The following is a 6,000-nucleotide window of genomic DNA, read 5'->3' on the forward strand; positions in this document are numbered from 1 at the left end:
TGCTGACCTCCAGAGTGCAGTGGATGTTCAAGACGGGAATAGACAGTAACTCATTTGGGTTTCGGATACAATTCCTGAAATAAAGAGATTTTGACACTAGGGCTTCATCCCAAATGGCAACCTATACCCTACTTGATGCACTACTTTAAACCAAAGCCCTATGGGCTCAGGTCAACAGTAGTGTACAATATAGGGAATAGGTTGCCATTTGGGACTCAGCCTGGTTATTACCAGTTTGTAATATGACCTGTTGTCTTGTGTATCAGAACCCCTCTGATGCTGTCGGTGCTGAGCGGACACACAGACTGTGTGTACTCATTGCTCAACAAGGGAGCCAGAGACAAATGGCACAGAACAGCTCTACACAGAAGGGTAGTGACGAGAGCTGGCTGTACGCGCTCACACACAGAAAGAGAGGGGGAGGCTTGTTCTGATCTAGGGATGGGGCCATTGAACTACTAGGGATGGCTTTGGTGTGGGATCTAGCATGGAATATAAATTATGCCCAAATATACCTATTATGATTCCTTATTATTTAATAGATTATGAATTATTCAAATCCATTCTTGTCTCCCCTCCCTTCCTCCTAGGCGGTGACAGGTCACGAGGAGTGCAGCACAGCGCCAGCTTCCTGGTTCGGAAAGGTAAGGGGCGGAGCCCTGTCCACCTGGTGGCGACGTCCGGACACATCGTGGTGCTGGGGTGGCTCCTACACACCGCCCAGTCAGTGTGGACCCTCCCCGTCATCACAGACAACCAGGGCTACACGCCACTACAGTGGGCCTGCTACAACGGTACGTACTGGACAGAGAAGTGAGCCCGAGGCCACAAACAAATACACACATAAATATAGCGTGTCTTAAATCACCACAGCCAGCTTCGGGAGGGCACGAACCGAGACAGTCCGCACAGGAGCCTTAAAAGTCCCTCAGACTGAGAGAGAGAGAAAAGGGGGGAGGGAGAGGGGGAGGAACAACAGGCTGGCTGGCCCACACTCATCCTCTCGTACCACCAGGTGTCCTTCCAGCAGATACTGGACTTCAGAGGAACTGCTGCTTCTATACCCCATCTTTACCTTTACCCACAAAGGTCCTAAACGGTAGAAAGTGTCCGGCCAACAGACAGACACCTTATGACGGCAATAACCTGTAGTCCAAGGGGATAGTAGCACTTCACTGAGAGCAAAACAGACAGGGATCAAAAGATGTGGAAGAAGCATTTTCAAAACCTGTTTTGACTGTAGATATTGGGCTGAGTGTTTGGGCTGAGAAAAGACATAAGGAGTGATGTTTCATTTAAGTTTCATGAGAGTGATTGTCTTGTTTATCCGCACACTAAGACAGTCAGAACGCACCTAGCCTCTTGTCTGTAATCCATGTGGGAGGAGGGGAAATCATACATTTTTTATGAACAAACATTTTAATAAAATCATTCATGTCTTAAGCTCTGTGGGAATCAAAACATCATAGTATTTGCTCTCATGAGTAATTGTAATGGAACCCTATTCCCTATACTGAATAGTACACTACTGTTGAACAGGGCCCATAGGGTTCTGGTCAAAAGCAGTGCACTCTAAAGGAAATAGGGTGCCATTTAGGATGCTGGTTTTGCATACCGGTATGTGAGCAACAGGACTTTTTGATGGGACATATTACATTTGTGTTATTAAACCTACCTGTCCTTTGGCCTCTAGAAAGTATTTTAGAAAGTAAATGATTAATTCATGTATTCTTTCTTGTGATATTTATGTCATCATTTTATGCCTTCGTTAGTTACTGAGGGGTGGTTAGGAGAGTAGGGGCACCTGTATGAGCGAAAACAATGATGCACACTAAGTACTACAACGTTTGTGAAAAGCACTGATACTATCCCGAGGCATGTGAGGTGGAAAACATGTCTCCCTTGGAGAGGAGAAACACTGTAAACCAATGGTAGGACAGCAGCAATTAGATTTTCTTCTGTTGGAAAATAAATATCTATATTATTTGTCTTTGGTCTTATAATCAATGTTTTTTAACAGGTTTTGCTTGCTTTAACTTCTTCAAAAAATGAAACCACTCAATCCTTGTATGTGATTGCATGTTCAAATCCCAGTTTTTGTCTCTTTTTGAAAATCATTTTAACTGGAAATATGTGCAATACATTTGCTATGTTCACCAAATCAGCAACAAGAGGTTCACAGGTTTTTTCGTGTCATTATCATTCTTTTAAACGGATGAAACTAGCACGTACATATGAAATAGTGACTGAATTCGAAACTCCCATGAATTCTTTCAGTATCTGAAGTTTGCTGTATATTTTATGAGTAATAAATGTTATTTAATGATGAACTCTGGGTTATCGGTGTGGGTTATGTATTCTATTTTATTTTGCATTGCGTCCACAACATTACATTTTTAAAGGCAATAGTAGCCTACATTTGTTTACAACTCGCAGGATTTCCATGCGTGAATTTACAACCGCACAGAGCGCTGCATCAGCACGAGATTGGAAGTGCGTCAAATCTGTACAGCATTGTTACGTCATCACTGATACACGTTGAAACTGATGAGAAACCGCGGGAGCAGTTCAGTGATTCTCGCTAGTGCTGGAGGAGCGTTCATTTTGGCAAGGAAATGTACTGATTTTGCAAGGACATGGAGAATAAAGAGTTCAAGGTAGGCATGTTATTTAAGCAATAAGGCCCAAGGGGTTGTGGTATATGGTCAATATACCACGGCTAGGGGCTGTTCTTACGCACGACGCAACCCGAAGTGCTAGGACACAGCCCGTAGCCATGTGGTATATTGGCCATATATCACGAATCCCCGAGGTGCCTTATTGCTATTTATTATAACTGGTTACCAACATAATTAGAGCAGTAAAAAATACACGTTTTGTCATACCCATGGTATACATACAGTCTGATATACCATGGCTTTCAGCCAATCAGCATTCAGGTCTCGATCCACCCAGTTTATAATTATTTTTAAATCCCCATTTATATTAATTACTGTGGATTAAATATTGTTAAATAAATAAAAGTATGTGCTATTCATTCTGTAACATCAAACTACAAAGTCTATGGCCGGGGAGTCATGAGAGTTGGCTAAAGGTACAGTAGAATCTGTTGTGGGTCAAATGGGGGACTAGGGTCAAAGGTTATTATGACACCACCTTCACATTTCCGTCCTAAATGGCACCCTGTTCCCTATGTAGGCTAGTGCACTACTTTTGACCAAGATACATACACTGGTTGGCTGACGTCACGAAAAACATGCGTGCTCATCAATGTGCTCATCAATGGCCGGAATGCGTGTATCTTGTTATGACTCTAAACCTCAGCTAGCAAGTGCTCATTATGCAAATGTATTTGTTTGCAATTAACATTTAGAGACTAAATATAGTTTACATGTTGTCAACATTCTAAGCGAACCCTGTCTATTTACCCTGTCTATTTTACCCACAGTTACTTGCCAGTGTTGTTGCTAAACAACCAACCCGTCTATATAGCCCCACAGTGGAGGTGTCATAATACCTATAAAACCTAGCGGTCAAACAGGGAGGGAAATGGTTCCAATCGTTTTTCCACCATTAATTTTTCCCATAGGCGATTTTAGAAACACATAAAATAAGGGCTGTGTTTCATGTGGGTTTACCGTGGTGTGACATTTTTATAACCATGTAAAGCTCTCATGGACAAGGTGACTTTTAGCAATACATTTGGCTCTATTTACTCTCAGATTCGAAATTTCTAATTAGCATCAAAGTAGACATGCAAAACTACAAATCCCTGCAAGCTCCTAAACGTCATTTCTAGCTGACACCTTTGCTAACAGGTATTGTGTCAATTTAAAACTTGCACTAAACAGTTCACAGAATTGTCCATTTAAAGAAATGTAGCCAATTTATTAATTACTACATTTAGCTAACATTAGATAGTTAGTCAAGAGATTCTTACCTTTGCCTCGATCAGCATGATCATCGTGGCATTTGAAATTCTTTATGATAGCCACATTAGCAGCTAATTAGCATTTCATTTTGGGGGGGTAAATACAGGCGAATATATTGATAAAAGTCACCTTGTCCTAGAGAGATTTACACAGTTATCAAAATGGTAAGCCTACCTGAAACACAGCCCTTATTTTAAGTGTTTCTAAAATCCACTATGGGAAAAATGTATGGTGGGAAAACGATTGGAACCATTTCCCTGTTTGACTACTAGGTTTTATGGGGATTTTGACTCATTACTGTGGCACTCTATAGGGCTCCGGCCAAAAGAAGTGCACTATATTGGAAATAGGGTGCTATTTCGGACACAAGCATAGATATGATGCATTATGATGTGACCGTAGAAATAGAATCACTAGAAAGGATAGAGCCTCTGATCATGGCAATTTGACTGGTAAACTGAACTGTACACCTGACATGATGTTCTGGTGATTCTATTTCTATGCATATGATGCATTATGATGTGACAATGAGTGTTGGGTTAATGGTGCTTTCAAGGCAAGTGATCTTGGTCAAATCATGACTTCCATGGTCTTTAGGTCGGAAAGTTGGAGCTCTAAAAAGATGCCAGAGTTTCCGACTTTATTTAATTTAAATTTTTTGTCATTTTTTTGTGATATCCAATTGGTAGTTACGATCTAGTCTCATCACTGCAACTTCCCAACGGGCTCGGGAGAGGTAAAGGTTGAGTCAGGAGTCCTCCGAAACATGACACGCCAAGCCGCGCTGCTTCTGACTTGGAAATCCAAGTTGGATGACTGTTGAAAACGATTTTTCCCTGTCGGAGTTAGTTTTTTCCCCCCGGTTGTCTTGAACGCACTGAAGTCGGAAGTCAGAGAGTTCCCAGTTGTTTTCAACACGGCTAAAGGCGACACAGTAGGTGACATCCAAACATGACTTTGTCCTGTCTTTCAGGAGTCAGAGGTCAGTGGGAATGACCTCACCCTCATAGACCTGGATGACCCCATCAATGACGGTGATGTTATGAAGGAAGACAGGTAAGTGATTTACACTAATGACACATTTGTGACTGGTTACAGGATCACGTAGGCCTACAAATACAGATTCTGTAGTAGGTCAAAGGTCCTATGGAGAGGTAGGCCCAGAGCCATGTATTTAGAGAGATGGGACATCTATCTGCATTATGTTGCATTTACATCAATATGTATACATTATATGACACAGTATAATCAAAGATATCCATATGAGAGCTGGCTCCCCATGTGCAATATTGACATTTTAAACAATAATATGTAACTGAACATCTATTTTATAATTGACTTATTGGGTAAATGAAAGGCTCAAAGGCGCTAACATGGAGTCCTTTCTAAAAGTTTGCCAAATTCTCTAAATACTGTATATACCTCTGGATAGGCCGAGTCATCTCAGAGTATTGGAACCATATAATTCGAGTGATTCTATTCTAATTCTATGATTCTAAATCTATAATTGGAACACATCCTCACACTCACATTATAGCACATTATAGTGACCTTAGAGAGATTCCTTTTTCTGTATCTAGATCTGATAAAGATCACAGAGAGGTTGAGAGACAGACCACGTTGGAAGAGGCTGTTCTAGAGACAGATATCCAAACTCTGTCACTAGAGGCTGAAGGAAAGATTGAGATGCAGGAGGCTGATCTGAAGACAGATGGCACGTCTCAGTCACAGAAGGTTGAAGGAGAGATTGAGTTGGACGATGCTGTTGCCATCCCACCTCAGTCACAGGAGGTTGAAGGAGAGTGTGAGTTGGACGAGGCCGTTGTCATCCCATCTCAGTCACAGGAGGTATGATGTTTTGTGTTTTAATGACGCATTGAAGATTAAAATGACAAATGAATTTTCAAAGCTTGAGCTAGTAAAGGTCTTCTAATCTAGGAGGCCAAAGGTGAGAGTGAGTTGAAGCAGGTTGATCTGAAGACAGCCACATCAACTCTGACACTGGAGGTCGAAGGAGAGAGTGTGATGCAGGAGAGTGATGATCTACAAACAGCCGGGACATCTCAAT

The 6,000-nt window shown here is 41.7% G+C and overlaps 1 long non-coding RNA gene across 1 annotated transcript; it reads left to right on the forward strand.

Moving 5' to 3' along the window:
• The first annotated feature begins 2,529 nt into the window (after window positions 1-2,529).
• On the forward strand, window positions 2,530-5,608 carry LOC120047777. The gene is made up of 3 exons (XR_005476923.1): window positions 2,530-2,657; window positions 4,906-4,988; window positions 5,513-5,608. It is a non-coding gene; the product is annotated as an uncharacterized LOC120047777 (long non-coding RNA).
• The last annotated feature ends 392 nt before the right edge of the window (window positions 5,609-6,000 follow it).

The sequence above is a fragment of the Salvelinus namaycush genome, chromosome 5 (genome assembly GCF_016432855.1).
Source record: "Salvelinus namaycush isolate Seneca chromosome 5, SaNama_1.0, whole genome shotgun sequence".
Classification (NCBI taxonomy): Eukaryota; Metazoa; Chordata; class Actinopteri; order Salmoniformes; family Salmonidae; genus Salvelinus; species Salvelinus namaycush.